At 44.0% G+C, this 17,951-nt stretch overlaps 1 long non-coding RNA gene across 1 annotated transcript; it reads left to right on the top strand.

Annotated features, from left to right (window-relative positions):
* Positions 1–2,855: 2,855 nt before the first annotated feature.
* On the top strand, positions 2,856–16,866 carry LOC117073088. The gene is made up of 3 exons (XR_004433103.1): positions 2,856–2,867; positions 4,126–4,131; positions 16,781–16,866. It is a non-coding gene; the product is annotated as an uncharacterized LOC117073088 (long non-coding RNA).
* The last annotated feature ends 1,085 nt before the right edge of the window (positions 16,867–17,951 follow it).

Here is a 17,951-nt window from a genome sequence, read left to right as displayed (position 1 = left end):
TTTGCGTCGAGCAAGTCTCTCTCTGCCATTTTTCCAACAGCATGCACTTACTTCTTGTCTCTGTGATATATGTTGGGTATTTTCACGATATTTCAAACTTTTTTGTTATTATTATGTTATTATAAGCTGTGATAGGTGATTTTTGGTGTTAATTATTGTACTTATTTTGGGGCACCGTAAACCACTCCCATATAAGACAGCAAACTTAATCGATAAATGTTGTGTGTTTATCGGCCATTCCCACTCTCTCTACCTCTCCTCTGCCCCCCCAGCCCCTGAGACACAGCAATATTGAAATTAGGCCAATTAATAATTCTAAGAGTCCATGTGAAAGGAAGAGCCCTCAGTCTTTCACTTTATTCTTTTCAATGTAAATTACATTCATTTCTTCTTAACTTTTATTTAAGCTTAGGGGTACATGTGTATGTTTGTTACACAGGTCAACTTGTGTCATGGGGGTTTGCTGTACAGATCATTTCATCACCCAGGTATTAAGCCTAGTACACATTAGTTGTTTTTCCAGATCCTGTGCCTCCTCCCACCCTCCTTCCTCAGAAAGGCCCCAGTGTGTGTTGTTCCCCTCTATGTGTCCCTGTGTTCTCATCATTTAGTGCCCACTTCTAAGTGAGAACATGTGGTATTTGGTTTTCTGTTGCTGTGTTAGTTTGCTAAGGATAATGACCTTCAGCTCCATCCATGCTCCTGCGTAGACATGATCTCATTCTTTTTTAACGGCTGTGTAGTATTCCATGGTGTATACGTACCATATTTTCTTTATCCAGTCTATCGTTGATGGGCATTTAGGTTGATTCCATGACTTTGCTATTGTGAATAGTGCCGCAGTGAACATATGTGTGCATGCATGTGTCTTTATTAAATTTTCTTTTAAGACACGGTCTCTCTCTGCCACCCAGGTCGGAGTGCAATGGCACTATTACAGCTCACTGCAGTCTCGATCTCCTGGGCTCAACTGATCCTCTGACCTCAGCCTCCTGAGTAGCTGGGACTATAGGTGCATACCACCATGCCTGGCTAATTTTTAAATTTTTTGTAGAGAAGGGGTCTCCTGGCCTCAAGCAATTCTTCTGCCTTGGCCTCCTAAAGTGCTGGGACAGAGTGTCAGGCCAGGTTAAATCAAAAGCTAGAAATGATTAAGCTTAGTGATGAAGGCATGTCAAAAGCTGAGATTGGCCAAAAGCTAGGCCCCTTGCACCAAACAGCCAAGTTGTGAATGCAAGGGAAAAATTCTTGAAGGAAATTAAAAGTGCTACTTCAGTGAACACAGAAATGATAAGAAAGCAAAGCAGCCCTATTGCGATACAGAGACCGTTTTACTGGGCTGGATAGACTAGCCACAGCATTCCCTTATACCAAAGCCTAATTTAAAGGAAGCCTCTTAACACTGAGGCAAAACTCTCTACCAGCAAAAAGGTTAAGACTTGCTAAAGACTTAGACGATTGCTAGCATTTTTTAGCAATAAAGTATTTCCAAATTAAGGTATGCATGTGTTTTTTTAGACACGATACTATTGCACACTGAATAGACTGGAGTATAGTGTAAACATAATGTTTGCATGCACTAGGAAACAAAAAAATTTGTATAATTTGCTTTAGTGCCATGGTCTGTAACTGAACCTACAGTCTCTCCCAGGTATGTCTGTACTGACAAGCAAAAACAGAAAATAAAAGCCATCTGTAATGCAGCACCCAGAGATTACCACTGCCAAAATTTTGGTAAATATTTTTTGTTTGTTTGTTTGTTTGTATGAGAGGGAGTCTCTCTCTGTCACACAGGCTGCAGTGCAGTGGTGCAATCTTGGCTCACTGCAACCTCCGCCTCCCAGGTTCAACCGATTCTCAGCCTCAGCCTCCTGAGTACTGGGATTACAGGTGCACACCACCACGCCTGGCTAATTTTTGTAATTTTTTTTTTTGGAGACAGAGTTTTGCTCTTGTCACTCAGGCTAGAGTGCAATGGCATGATCTTGGCTCACTGTAACCTCTGCCTCCTGGGTTCAAGCAATTCTCCTGCCTCAGCCTCCCGAGTAGCTGGGATTACAGGCGCCTACCACCACGCTTGGCTAATTTTTGTATTTTTAGTAGAGACAGGGTTTCACCATGTTGACTAGGCTGGTCTCGAACTCCTGACCTTGTGATCTGCCCACCTCGGCCTCCCAAAGTGCTGGTAATTTATGTATTTTAGTAGTGATGGTGTTTCACCTTGTTTGCCAGGATTGGTCTTGAACTCCTGACCTCAAGTGATCTGCCCACCTTGGCCTCCCAAAGTGCTAGGATTACGGGCATGAGTCATCACACCCGGTGTAAATATGTTTTAAAAATCTCTCTGCCTTTGTTTCTGTTTCTCCCGACTCTAGACCCTTCTATATCTATATATAAATTCACCCTTGCACATGATGTATCTTATCAGTAATTATGGCTCCTGCGCACTCCAACCTATAGTTTGGATTTTCTTAAAATATTTATTTTATATCATCAATTATTCTGTAGTGTCAACTTTAATGACTGCCTCCTCCCTTTTAATGTTCTTTATGCAATAATGTTTAATTATATTTCTTTTAACAAAGGTATAGCTATAGTAAAACTTTGTCTAATCAAGCCAGAGAAATGCAGACATCATAGTAAGTTGACCAAGTTGGGCTGAGGATTCTATGTGTATTATCCCGTGAAGACAGGTTTTGTTGAGCACAGATGAGTGTTGGTGCCAGCGATGTGAAATTGATCTGAAACCAACTGCGTTTTTTCAAAGCGGTTTAGCAGCAGTCACTTTGTCTCTCTCTCTCTCTAACTTGAGGGCAAATATAACTTCCTTCACTCCTGTTTACTTCCAATACACCTAACAGAAACTAGTCAATACTTATTGATTGTGGGGCCATTTGTAGGCAATAATAAATTGGTAATACAGCTTACTGCATTGAACATGAAGTGTTCTGAGTTTTCCAGTAAAAGGGGCTTTCTGGCTGGGCGTGGTGGCTCACGCCTGTAATCCTGGCACTTTGGGAGGCCGAGGTGGGTGAATCACGAGGTCAAGAGATCGAGACCATCCTGGCCAACATGGTGGAACCTGGTCTCTACTAAAAATACAAAAATTAGCTGGGTGTGGTGGTGTGCACCTGTAGTCCCAGCTACTTGGGAGGCTGAGACGGGAGAATCGGTTGAATCCAGGAGGTGGAGGTTGCAGTGAGCCAAGATTGTGCCACTGCACTCCAGCCTGGCGACAGAGTGACACTCTGTCTCAGAAAAAAAAAAAAGAAAAAAAAGGGGGACTTTCTTGGCTGCTAAACCCTTTCTCCTATTGTCATGCATTGAACATCTATTTGATGTCTGGAGCTCTGGCAACCATATTTTTATCTTGAGCTGGAACAGAATAAAAGGAGTTTCAATCTCTCTGATGGCATTATGGAGCAACTAAGCTGACAGCAGCAACTTTCCATCCCTGGATTTGTTATATGAAAATAATAACCCCCAATTGTTTATGTCACTATTAGTCAGTTACTCTGTTTCTTGAAGCTGAATATGTTCCTGAAGAACACACTAGTGGAGAGATTTAAAGAAATGTAAATGGGGCCCAGGTGTGGTGGCTCACGCTTGCAATCCCAGCACTTTGGGAGATGGACAAATCACTTGAGGTCAGGAGTTCGAGACCAGCCTGGCCAACATGGTGAAACCCCATCTCTACTAAAAATACAAAAATTAGCTGGATGCAATGGCACACGCCTTTAATCTCAGCTGCTTGGGAAGCTGAGGCCGGAGAATAACTTGAACCCAGGAGGTGGAGGTTGTAGTGAGCTGAGCTCCTGCCACTGTACTTCAGCCTGGGCGACAGAGTGAAACTCTGTCACACACACACACACAAAAGTTGCAATTGATCAAAGATGTTTCTTAGGAAATGGTGAGAAGTTTGGCTGGAATGAAGGGTATATAAGGAGTCAGGGGTATGAGGTTTCAGGAATAGATTGGGATCATACATAGGGTTTATATGGGAAGCTTATGTGGAAGATTGAATGTAGTGGTGAGTTTATGCTCAGTTTGGTAAATGGTAGGCAACTACTGGTGATTTGGGGGAAGAACTTAGGAAGTTCAAGTTGGTTGCAATAAGAGAGCTAGATTGGAGTGGAGAAAGACAGGGACGGGGTAATCATCAGGAGACTATTGCTGCAGTCCAGGTAAGAAGTGATGAAGGCCTTAAGTGAGGTGGTAGCTATTTTAGTTCACTTGGGCTACTATAACAAAATACCACAGGCCAGGCAGCTTAAACAATAGAAATTTAGTTTTCATAGTTCTGGAGGCCGGGAAGTCCGAAATCAAGATGCTGGTCAATTAGGTTCCTGGTGAGGGCTCTTTTCCTGGCTTGCAGATGGCCACCTTCTTGCTGTGTCTTCACACGGCAAGGAGAGGAAAAGAGAGGGAGAGAGCTCTCATGACTCTTCTTCTTTTTATAAGGACACTAGCCCTATTGGATTAGAGCCCCACTCTTATGTCCTTATTTAACCCTTATCACCTCCTCATAGGTCCTATCTCCAAACAGTCACAATGGGGGTTAGAGCTTCAGCAACTGAATTTTGGGGAGACACAAACATTCAGTCCATAATAGATTGAAAGAAAGGGCTGGTGTCTGCAGGATTGCAGGGATAGAGTCTACCAGACTTAACACTGATTGATGTGGGAGTGAAGGCAAGCAATGAATCAAAGATGTCTTTGAGTGTCCAGCTTGAGTGACTGCAAGAATAGTGGTATCATGTACAGAATTAGGAGACTCAGGAAAAAATAAAGATTTTAGAAAAGTTGGATTTTTAGGCCAATTGACCTGGAATGTTTAATACGTGTTAGACACTGGTCTTTTCAGTATATTATGCCGTTTAACTATCAAACCACCCCATGGGGTACTGCTATGGTAATTTCCATTTTATAAATGATGAAACAGACATTTGTGGTATTCGAGGATGGAAAAATTTACCCGATATTACAGGGAAAAAAACCCCCAAGCCTGTCAAACTAGAATACCCAAGCTGCTACAGTGGCCTTTGTGAATTATGAAGAACCTAAGTGGTTTGGAAAATTGGAGACAAGCAATTGGTGTTTGGTTTTCCAACCAAGAAAGAAGCTGGAATCTCCACTAAATAACATTCAAGAATGCATAATTGTGCAATTTCAACACTTTGGGAGGCTAAGGCGGGAGGATTGCTTTAGCCCAGGAATTTGAGGCTGCAGTGAGCCATGATCACACCACTGCACTCCAGCCTGGGAAACAGAGTGAGACCTTGACTTTTGTTTTAAGAAAAGGAATGCATAATGAAAGATTCAAGGGCTGGCATGTCAGCATTAAGCAAAGGAAGCCGCAGACACTAGCAACCAGTGTGGCTCCACCATGAGCAAGTTTTGTGTGATTAACTTCATCTGGAATGTTGAAAGCACAGTATTTGGCAAAGAAAGGGACAAGTGAATGGAAATAGTTACTGATTAAAGAGCTCTCCTTTAAAGGACTTGATTTAAAAGTAAATGTTAAGCCAGTGGGAAGTGTCTAGTGACATGCTTTGGAGCTCTGCCCTTGCCTTCTGATTTTTTTCTTTCTAATCTGTGATTTGCATGAGTATTTACAAAGAGGTTTATTACATAATTGTACAACATGAAGCTGGGAGCCTGGTAAGCATGTTGGATGATAAAAACCAATATCCTGAAAGTTGTAAACAGCAGGATGGAGGGAACAAATTTAACCAGAGCAATGCATTAGGGATAAATGCAGGTCCCACTACCCATGGCTGGAGAGACATGGCTTAACAGCACTATATGTGAAAAGGAGTGTTAGGCTGAGCAACAGTGGCTCATGCCTGTATTCCCAGTACTTTGGAAGGCCAAGGCAAGAGGATCACTTGAGGCCAGGAGTTCAAGACCAACCTGGGCAGCACAGTGAGACCCCGTTTCTACAAAATATAAGAAAATTAGCCTTGCATGATGGTGCGTGCTTGTAGTCTCATTCACGAGGCTGAGGTAGGAGGACGGCTCGAGCCCATAAGTTGGAGGCTGCAGGGAGCTATGATCACACTACAGCACTCTGTCCTGGGTGACAGACCAAGACCATGTTTCAAAAAAGAAAAGAGTGGGATCCCACCTGTAATTCCAGCACTTTGGGAGGCTGAGGTGAGTGGATCACTTGAGATCAGGAGTTCGAGACTAGCCTGGCCAACATGGCAAAACCCTATTTCCACTAAAAGTATGAAAATTAACTGGGTGTGGTGGCGTGTGCCTGTAATCTTACCTACTCGGGAGGCTGAGGCATGAGAATGAGTTTATCCTGGGAGGTGGAGGTTGCAATGAGCCAAGATTACACCACTGCACTGGGCGACAGAGTGAGGCTCTTTAAAAAAAAAAAAAAAAAAAAAAGTTAGCTGAGAAAGAACTATGCAATATAGTTGAAAACAGAGTAAATGTGACCTTGGCTACTGGTATTATAAGCATAAAGTTTCTATCCTATCGGTCTTACCTTATTCTAGCGTTCACAGCAAGTTGCCTGAGATACCTTTTCAAAATGTAGTTCTTTTTTTTTTTTTTTGAGACGGAGTCTCGCTCTGTCACCCAGGCTGGAGTGCAGTGGCCGGATCTTGGCTCACTGCAAGCTCCACCTCCTGGGTTCACACCATTCTCCTGCCTCAGCCTCCCCAGTAGCTGGGACTACAGGCGCCCACCACCTCGCCCAGCTAGCTTTTTTGTATTTTTTAGTAGAGACGGGGTTTCACTGGGTTGGCCAGGATTGTCTCGATCTCCTGACCTCGTGATCCGCCCGTCTTGGCCTCCCAAAGTGCTGGGATTACTCAAAATGTAATTCTGCTTCTATTGCATAAATACTTTTGTTGGCTCCCTGCTAAGACTTCAAGGTTTAGCTTATCAATCTTGCCCCAACTGCTTATTTTTAGCCTTGTCATCTACACCACCTGCCCTCTGTGCATCTGATACATTGGTGTGTTACCAGAAAATTCCTCGACCTTGGATGATACCAGTTCCCTTCATGACAGTGACTTGGCTTATTCTGGAATGAGCCTCAGGTGCCTCCCACTTAACTCTCCACCTCTGTGTTACAAAGCTCCACTGCCTAAGAGAGGGCTGGGAGGTCCTAGCCTCTGTAAGGTCTTCTCTGACTCCTGCTCTTCTAATCCAGCATGCAATAGGACCTACTCTTCTTTCCATGATCACAGGACCCTTCACATAGAGGTCTGCCCTCGTGTCTCTGGATTATTCATTTACTTATTTGTCTCCCTTGAAGGAGTGACCAGTTGGTAATCAGCTTTGTGTCCCTTGTGCATAGTTCAGTGCTCTGTTTTAGGAGCATTCAAACTTTTGTTGGGCAGAATAAAAGGTGATTGACAAGTTCAAGTGATGGTTCTCCTTCTACATCTATGGGACACAACTAGATTATTAACAGTACCCACTCTATAACTCTACTAGTCCCTTACTTACCAATAATTAAATGCTGTGAAGAAACAAAACAGGCTGGGCACGGTGGCTCACGCCTGTAATCCCAGCACTTTGGGAGGCCGAGGTGGGCAGATCACCTCAGGTCAGGAGTTTAAGGCCAGCCTGGCCAACATGGCAAAATCCGTCTCTATCAAAAATACAAAAATTAGCTGGGCGTGGTGGTGCATGCCTATAATCCCAGCTACTCGGGAGGCTGAGGCAGGAGAATCGCTTGAACCCGGGAGGTGGAGGTTACAATGAGCCAAGATCATGCCACTGCACTCCAGCCTGGATAACAGAGTGAGATTCCGTCTCAAAATAAATAAATAAATAAATAAACAAAACCGATGGATATGGCAAGGCAGGTGTGAATATCCTTTTAGAGAGGGAAGGAAAATGAAAGACTGATGGATAAATCTACATGGTATAAAGAAACATGCCCGTGAATGTTCGTTGCAGCACTGTTTAAAATAGCAACATCATGGAATCAACTTAAATGGCCATCAATGATAGACTGGATAAGGAAACTGTGGTACCTACACACCATGGAATACTATGCAGCCATACAAAGGAACAAGATCATGTCCTTTGCAGGGACGTGGATGGAGTTGGCAGCCATTACCCTTTGCAAACTAACATAGGAACAGAAAACCAAACACTGCATGTTCTCACTTATAAGTGGGAACTGAATATACATGATGGAGAGCACATGACAGCCCTGGAGTCAGAGAGCCCTGGGTTCAAGTTCACACTCTGCCATACCTGCAGAATAACTCTGGGCAAACTACTTAACCTCTTTGACCTTAGTTTTCCCACCTATAAAATGGGCACAAAATTCTCAAAGAATGGCTATGAGGATTAAATGAAATAATAGTGTAAAGCATCTAACACACTGCAATCGTACACAGTAAGCCTCAGCAGCTGATGCTCGTTCTATGATGAACTGATCAAAGGATGGCTGATCCCTAGCCAGGCAGACAGAGGACTTAGGACACATGTTTAATATCTTGGGGAAGAGGAATTAGACTTGCTCTGCATGGCTCCAAATGGAAGAACCCAACAGGCAAAAGCTGCAGGGAGGCAGAACTAAGCTCAACTTGAGTCCAGGGAGTCCCAGATGACCCGAGAAGGGCTTCTATAAAGGTAGCAAGTTCCCTGTCACCAGAGACATTCAAGCACAGCTTTCTGCTGTCCTGCTGGGAATATTGCAGAGGAGACTCAACAATCAGGTGGGTAGTTTAACCAGAATTCCTCTATTCATGTTAAAACCTGATGATCTGTAGTTTTGGCTGAGGTGAGAGGCAATTCTAGAATGACAGTAACCAACTCACATATTGTTGTTTTTTTTTCTTCAACTTTTATTTTAAGTCCCCGGGTACATGTGGAGGTTGTGCAGGTTTATTACATAGGTAAATGTGTGCCATGGTGGTTTGCTGCACAGATCAACCCATCACCTAGGTATTACACCCAGCATCCATTAGTTATTCTTCCTGATTCTCTTCCCGCCCCCAACAGGTGCCCAGTGTGGGTTGCTCCCCCTGCGCCGTGTGTCCGTGTGTTCTTATCATTCAGTTCCCACTTATAAGTGAGAATATGCAGTGTTTGGTTTTCTGTTCCTATGTTAGTTTGCAGAGGGTAATGGCTGCCAACTCCATCCACGTCCCTGCAAAGGACATGATCTCGTTCCCTTTTATGGCTGCATAGTATTCCATGGTGTATAGGCACCACAGTTTCTTTATCCAATCTACCATCGATGGGCATTTAAGTTGATTCCATGATGTTGCTATTTTAAACAGTGCTGCAATGAACATTCGCGGGCATATTTCTTTATGTTAGAACAATTTACGTTCCTTTATGCTCTTTAAAAGAACTTGGAAATGTTTGGCTCTTGACCTCAAGAAGAATGGGCTTTCTTTGAACAATTAGAATCTGGAGGGATGTATCCCCTGGAGCTCTCAGAAGGCCAGTCATATCTGCAGAAGCACCCGTGCTCTGAGGAGGGGCACTGCTGAAACCCGTTACCTTCAACCCACCCTCAGACTCTAGCTCAGCCCCAGCCCATAACACTTATCTGATAAATGTTTGAATATACGATTCTGTAAAGGAAAAGAAAAAACCTATCAGAATGCAAGTATCCATCATTGCTTAGCTGACTGACATCATGGTCCTGTTTTGGGATTTCTCTGTTAAAAATTCTTCTTGTGTTCACGGGACATTATAAATCTTTCAGAATACGTTAGAATCACATCTGAGTACTGTCAGTTCTTATTATAAGCTGGGAGGAGGGAGGCTTTTTTGGGTGCATATGAGTAAAAAAAAAAAATAAACTTCCTTCTGTTCCAACCCACACCCCTTTGAAGGTCCTGGCATATGTTGGGTCTAACTCCAAACTACTACTAACATCTCCTGCCTCCATGAATGATTTGCGTTCCTTTGGAGACAGCCTCCCAGGGGAAGTCCTGGAAACAGAACCTCACTCCCCCTGTCTCCCCAAGAACAACAAATCTGGAATCCTTGCCTCTGTCCTCTCTTAAACAGTTGTTACTGAGAATCAAAGTCAGCCTACAGTGCATATGGCTTGATTCAAGCGTCCACACTGGGAGAACACAGCTTCAGGAATATATATAGCCCACTCCTGTCAGACTCCATCCCGTTGCTACTTATCACTCCATAAATCAGTAAACAGCCGTATGTCACCACCGGCACCAACAGTCAGCAGTGCAGATTCGAGTGACTGAAATCTCCTTTCCAGTTCCTTTCAGTTCCTGAGAGGGGGAGACTGTCGGGGGTTTTATTCCATTATTTTTGCTGTTGGGTGCTATGAACCCCCCCAAATCTGAGACAGGTCTCAGTTAATTTAGAAAGTTTATTTTGCCAAGGTTGAGGACGTGCACCTGTGACACAGCCTCATAAAGTCCTGATGTCATGTGCCCAAGGTGGTCAGGGCACAGTTTAGTGTTATACATTTAAGGGAGACAGGAGACAGCAATCAACGTGTGTAAGAAAGGCCTGGAAAGGTAGAACAACTTGAAGCAAAGGCAGGAAGACTTCCAGCTCACAGATAGGGGAGAGAGGAATGGTTGCATTCTTTTGAGTTTCTAACTAGCTTTTCCAAAGAAAGGCTGAGACAGATACGCATCTATCTCAGTGAGCAGAGGGGTGACTTTGAATTGAATGGGAGGCAGGCTGGCCCTAAGCAGGTCCCAGCTTGACTCTTCCCTTTCGCTTAGTGATTTGGGGGCCCCAGGATTTATTTTCCTTTCACAATGCTTAATTGTGAGAACCCTGTGAGCTGGGCACACAGTCTTGTCTCCAGGGCAATTTGGGATGTCAGGGAGGAGCGGTTCTGCTGTGGGTGGAAGACGACCTCTCCAGACCCCAAGGACAAAAGGGAGGAGGAAGATTCAAGCCCTCTTGCTGCCTGGATTTGTTTTGGTGTTCTGGTTCTCTTCTCAATGCCATATGAAGCAGATGGTATGATAAGACAGAGCCTGATTGGGGGCCGGGCGCGGTGGCTCAAGCCTGTAATCCCAGCACTTTGGGAGGCCAAGACGGGTGGATCACGAGGTCAGGAGATCGAGACCATCCTGGCTAACACTGTGAAACTCTGTCTCTACTAAAAAATACAAAAACTAGCCGGGCAAGGTGGCGGGTGCCTGTAGTCCCAGCTACTCGGGAGGCTGAGGCAGGAGAATGGCGTAAACCCGGGAGGCGGAGCTTGCAGTGAGTTGAGATCCGGCCACTGCACTCCAGCCTGGGCGATAGAGCGAGACTCCGTCTCAAAAAAAAAAAAAAAAAAGATAGAGCCTGAGACAGCCAGGCTAGGAAGCAGCTCTGCCCTTAAAAAGCCGAGTGGCAGGGCCCTGGAGAAGGGGCCATGAACAGGCTGCTCACGGACCTCAAGGTAAAGAGACCAGAGGGGTCCCATGTGAGACTCAGACTAGATCACCAGGTTAGGTGACTCATTAGGGACTTGAAGCAAAACGCTTGGCCCTGGAATTCCCAGGGAATGCAGTGGGGATGGTGGATGGTGGCTGTGGCCAGTGCTAGTCAAGGATATAGGATCTAGTTTTGCTACCCTTGTAAAGGCGTTGTAAGTTATCTTTATGATAATTAACAGGCATTGTCTTTCAGCACAGAGGTGAGGAGTTTATGCATAGAAGATAGGGAATTTGGTATAGCCTTGTTAAGAGCAGCTCTGAGGCCTGCACGGTGGCTCACGCCTGAAATCCCAGCACTTTGGGAGGCCAAGGTGGGCGGATCACCTGCGGTCAGGAGTTCGAGACCAGACTGGCCAACATGGTGAAATCCCATCTCTGCTAAAAATACAAAAATTAGCCGGATGTGGTGGCAGGTGCCTGTAATCCCAGCTACTTGGGAGGCTGAGGCAGGAGAATCGCTTGAAACCAGGAGGCAGAGGTTGCAGGGAGGCGGAGGTTGCAAGACCGCACTGCTGCACTCCAGCCTGGGCCACAAAAGTGAGACTCTGTCTCAAAACAAAACAAAACCAAGAAGAGCAGCTCTGGTTTTCATTTGCAAAACCCGGGGAGGAGGGAGAAGGGGAGAGAGAGAGAGAGTTTGTGCATTGATTTTGATTGGTTGGAATCTGGGCTTGGAGGGAGAGAATGAGAGAGAAAGAAAGGAAGAAAGAGAGAGAGAAAGACACAGAGAAACAGCACGAGAGGGTTTGTGCATTGATTTTTGATTAAGCTAGGCTTGGCAGGGGTAAAAATTGGATTCTTGAAAAAGCTGACTTCCAAATAAGTGGACTTCTTGCGTGAAATTGTTTTAGCATCTGTATTGTGAAGTGAGTTGGTATTAATGGAGGCAAATTTCATTTTATTCTCTTGTTTCATTTTTCCCATTTGGAGGGGCTGTTCCTTAGGAAAACACAGAAGATGGGCTCACACATTAGGAGATGGTGGAATTTATACAAGAACAGGTGAAGTAGGATGGGGGTGAGGGCTCCGTGGGCACGTGGTGTGTGATCTTCTTAGATCGAGTCAGGGAACCACTTCATGAAATTATTCAAAAGTGAGTGTTTGAGAAGAAAGCCAACAGCAACAACACACAACAATTTTCTTTTGCTGGGAACCAGGTCTGCTCATTGGAGGGTGAAAAGGAAAGTGAGGCTGGGTGCGTTGGCTCATGCCTGTAATCCCAGTACTTTGAGAGGCTGAGGTGGGTGGATCACCTGAGGTCAGGAGTTTGAGACCAGCCTGGGCTCAAACACAGTGAAACCCTGTCTCTACTAAAAATACAAAAATTAGCTGGGCATGGTGGTGGGTGCCTGTAATCCCTACTACTTGGGAGGCTGAGGCAGGAGAATCACTGAAACCTGGGGGGCAGAGGTTGTAGTGAGCCGAGATCACGCATTGTACTCCAGCCTGGGCAACAAGAGCGAAACTCCATCTCTAAATAAATAAATAAATAAATAATAAAAATTTTTAAAAAGTGAGGAGAATGTAGGAATTGTTGGTATGTGAACAGAAAATACTCAGGTCTTCAGAGGCAATTTATGGGATTGGCTTAAAAATAGTTTTTAATCTTCTAGGCCTAGAAAGACCTCTGGGAAGAGGAATGGAAGGAGAGAAAGATGCTGAGAGGCTGAAAAAGGCATATCTCAGACATGGGTGGGAGAAACAGGACCTCCCATCTAGAGGCAGGCCGATGGTTTAAAAACTCTTGTGGGGCAGGCGTGGTGGCTCATGCCTGTAATCCTTGTGCTTTGGGGGAGGATAGGGAGGGGGGATCACTTGAGGCCAGGAGTTTGAGACCAGCGTGGACAACATAGCAAGACCCCATTTCTACCAAAAAAACAAACAAAATTAGCTGGATGTGGTGGCACACACCTGTGGTCCCAGATACAGCGGAGGCTGAGGCAGGAAGATCGCTTGAGCCCAGGCGTTTGAAGCTGCAGTGAGCTGTGATCATGCCACTGTACTCCAGTCTGGGTGACAGCGTGATACCTTTCTCCCCAAAAAAATTAAAAAAAAAAAACAAAAGAAAACAAAAAGTCATCTGAATCTGTATCCTGGGAACGTAGAATTTGAGCTGTCAAGACTCGTTCAGGACAAGAGTTATGGGATTTTGGACCTCGCATTATGGCTGAGAGCAGTTTAAGGAATTCGCTGGAAACAGCTGAAAGTCAGAAATCTTTCAAGTGCATTTCTCCAGCTGGGGCAAATATGGAAAAGCAGAGGGAAGTTTTCCCTGGAGGCAGATGTTCCAGGATAAAGCTAAGGCATTACAGAATGGAAGGAAGATTCAGTAGCCACAGAAACACGGATGTTGCTCAGGGGGGAAAAAAAAAAAAGCCTTAAGAACTAGCAGAAGCCAGGCCTGGTGGCTCATGCCTGTAATCCCAGCACTTTGGGAAGCTGAGGAGGGTGGATCACTCGAGGTCAGAAGTTCAAGGCCAGCTGGTGAAACCAGTATATGTTATCCCCATTAACAGGATTTCTGCCTAAATTAGCTATCATTTAAGAATTTATAAAAAATAACAGCCTTATTACCCCCACTATTATAGCTATTATAACTTTACTCAACCTATACTTCTATATATGCCTAATTTATTTCACCCCAATAAGACTATTCCCACGTCCAGTAACATGAAAATAAAATGACAGCTCGAAAACACAAAACCTACACTATTCTTACCTTCACTTATTATCTCTTCCACCCTCTTCCTACCTCTCTCTCAACTGCTACTGACTATGACTTAGAAATTTAGGTTAAATGAGATCAAGCACCTTCAAAGACCTTAGTAAATAAATTATACTTAATTTCTATAACAAACCTAAGGATTGCAAGACTATCCTGCATCGATTGAATGCAAATCAACCACTTTAACTAAGCCAAGCCCTTGCTAGATTGGTGGGGACCAAACCCACAGAAATTCAGTTAACAGCTAAATAGACTAGTCAACTGGCTTCAATCTACTCCCGCCGCCATGCCGTTTAGGGAGGAAGGCTGGAGAAGCAGCAGGATTGAAGCTGCTCCTTTGAATTTGCAATTCAATATGAGATATCACCCCAGGACTGGTAAAAACAGGCCTTTGACCTGTCTTTAGATTTACAGTCTAATGCTTGCTCAGCCATTTTACCCTTATACCCATGTTCATGAATCGCCGATTGTTTTCAACTAACCACAAAGATATCAGAACGTTACACCTATTATTTGGTGCATGAGTGGGATAGTAGGCACTGCCTTAAGCCTCCTAATTCGAGCAGTACCTGGCCAGCCAGGAACTCTGCTAGGAGATGCTCAAATCTATAATGCTATTGTTACCGCCCGTGCATTTGTTATAATCTTCTTTATAGTTATACCAGTCATAACTGGAGGTTTCAGCAACTGGTTAGTTCCCTTGATAGTGGGAGCACCCGATATGGCGTTTCTCCGAATAAATAACATGAGCGTCTGACTTCTCACCCGATCCTTTCTGCTTCTACTTGCATCCTCAATGGTAGAGGCAGGCACCGGAACTGGCTGAGCAGTTTATCCCCCTTTAGCAGGGAACCTAGAGCATGCAGGAGCCTCCATGGACTTGACCATCTTCTCGCTCCACCTGGCAGGTGTCTCCTCTGTCTTAGGGGCCATCAACTTTCTTACCACAATCATCAACATAAAACCCCCAGCAATATTCCAATATCAGGCACCTCCTTTCGTTTGATCTGTCCTCATGGTAGTTCTTCTACTACTATCCCTCCCAGTCCTAGCCGCCAGCATTACTATATTATTAACTGATCTCAACCTCAACATTTCTTTTTTTATTTTTTGAGACAGAGTCTCACTCTATAGCCCAGGCTGGAGTGCAGCGGCGGTCATCTGGGCTCACTGCAAGCTCCGCCTCCTGGGTTCAAGCGATTCTCCTGCCTCAGCCTCCAGAGTAGCTGGGGCTACAGGCACCTGCCACCATGCCCAGTTAATTTTTTGCATTTTTATTAGAGATGGGGTTTCACCGTGTTAGCCAGGAAGGTCTCGATCTCCTGACCTCATGATATGCACCCAAATGATATGAGGCACCTCGTGATATGCCTCCCAAAGTGCTGGGATTACAGGCCTGAACCACCGTGCCTGGCCAATACTTCTTTTTTTGATCCTGCTGGTGGGAGTGACCCTATCTTGTACCAACATTTGTTCTGATGTTTTGGTCACCCTGAGGTCCATATCCTCATCCTACCAGGATTTGGGATAATTTCCCATATTGTAACATATTATTCTGGAAAAAAGGAGCCATTTGGTTATACGGACATAGTATGAGCTGTAATATCAATTGACTTCTTAGGGTTTATCATATGAGCCCACCATATATTTACGGTGGGAAGAGATGTAGACACACAGGCATACTTCACATCTGCTACTATAATTATTGCTGTCCCGACTGGCGTTGAAGTATTTAGCTGACCAGCAACCCTACATGGTGGTAACATAAAATGATCCCTTGCAATGCTCTGAACCCTAGGGCTTATTTTCCTCTTCACAGTAGGAGGATTGACCAGCATCATATTAGCTCACTCATCACTAGATATTGACTTACACGACACGTATTATGTTGTCACTCACTTCCACTATGTCCTAGCCATAGGAGCAGTGTTTGCCATTACAGGCGGCTTTGTCTCCTGGTTCCCCCTATTTTCAGGCTATACACTCCATTAAGCCTAAGCCAAAATCCACTTCGCTATTATATTTACAGGTGTTAATTTAACTTTCTTCCGACAACATTTCCTTGGCCTCTCCGGTGTACCTCGATGTTACACTGACAATCCTGATGCAATATCTGCATGAAAGATTACCTTGTCTGTAGGCTCATTTATCTCACTAACAGCAGTCATGGTAATAATTTTTATAATCTGAGAGGCCTTTGCTTCAAAACGAGAAGTATTAATAATTGAGCAACCATCTACTAACCTAGACTGACTTTACAACTGCCCGCCTTATCACACATTTGAGGAGCCAGCTTACGTGAAAGCCTAGACGAGAAAGGAAGGAATCGAACCCCCAGACACTGGTTTCAAGCCAATCCCATAACCTCTCTGACTTTCTCTATAAGATATTAATAAAATTATTACATAACTTTGTCAAAGTTAATTAATAGGTTAAACCCTATATATCTTAACGGCTCGTCTATTTCAGCTAGGTCTCCAACATGCTACCTCCCCTATTATGGAAGAACTGCTCACTTTCCATGACCACGCTCTTATAATTCTCTTCCTGACTAGTTCCCTGGCCCTATATGTTATTTCCCTAATACTGGCAACAAAATTAACTCATACTAGCACTACAGATACTCAAGAGATCGAGACTGTGTGAGCTATTTTACCCACCATTATCCTGATCTTAACTGCCCTCCCTTCTCTTCGTATTCTGTACTTGACAGATGAAATTAATAGCCTCTCCCCCACTGCCAAAACAACTGGCCACCGATGATACTGAAGCTATGAGTATACAGACTATGAAGATTTAAGTTTCGATTCTTACAAGACTCCAAGAACAGACTTAAAACCAGGAGAACTTCAACTCCTTGAAGCTGGTAACCAAACACTTCCCCCAATAGAAATCCCTATTCGTATATTAATCTCATCCGAAGACGTCCTGCACTCACTCACTATCCCGTCATTGGGGCTCAAAACAGATGCAATCCCCGGACGCTTAAATCAAACCATTTTAACTGCTATAAGACTAGGCCTTTACTATGGCCAATGCTCAGAAATTTGTGGACGTAACCACAGTTTTATATCTATCATCCTAGAATTAGTTCCCTTAAAATGCTTCAAAACCTGATCAATGTCTACACTATAATATCACTGGAAAGCTCATCTAGCACTAACCTTTTAAGTTAAAGACTAAGGAGATCTAAGCCCTCTCTATAGTAAAATGCCTCAACTAGATACTTCCACATGGTCCATTGTCATCCTATCGATAATTATAAGTCTGTTCTCCATTCTCCAGTTAAAAGTATCAAATTTCAGTTACCATCTACCCCCTACAACGAAAACGACCAAAGCGCAGAAACAGGAAACCCCTGAGAATTAAAATGAACGAAAATTTATTCGCCTCTTTTACTACCCCAACAATTCTAGGTCTACCTGTAGTAACACTAATCATTTTATTTCCTTCTATACTATTTCCAATCCCCAGTCATTTAATTAATAACCGATTGACTTCCATTCAACAGTGACTAGTCCAACTTGTACTAAAACAAATAATAATAATTTATCATGTTAAAAGGCAAACCTGATCCCTTATACTGACCTCCCTGGAGAAACCCTGTCTCTACTAAAAATATAAAAATTAGCTGGGCGTGGTGGCATGCGCCTGTAATCCCAGCTACTCAGGAGGCTGAGGCAGGAGAGAGAATTGCTTGAATCTGGGAGGCAGAGGTTGCAGTGAACTGAGATGACAGAGACTCTATACAACATCAACAACAACAACAACAAAATCTGCAGATTTGGTGAATGACAGACAGAAAGGGATGATACATC

The sequence above is a fragment of the Trachypithecus francoisi genome, unplaced genomic scaffold (assembly GCF_009764315.1).
Source record: "Trachypithecus francoisi isolate TF-2019V2 unplaced genomic scaffold, Tfra_2.0 Lachesis_group4, whole genome shotgun sequence".
NCBI lineage: Eukaryota > Metazoa > Chordata > Mammalia > Primates > Cercopithecidae > Trachypithecus > Trachypithecus francoisi.
Note: the sequence above shows the minus strand (reverse complement) of the source record. Positions and strands in the feature narration are given on the sequence as shown.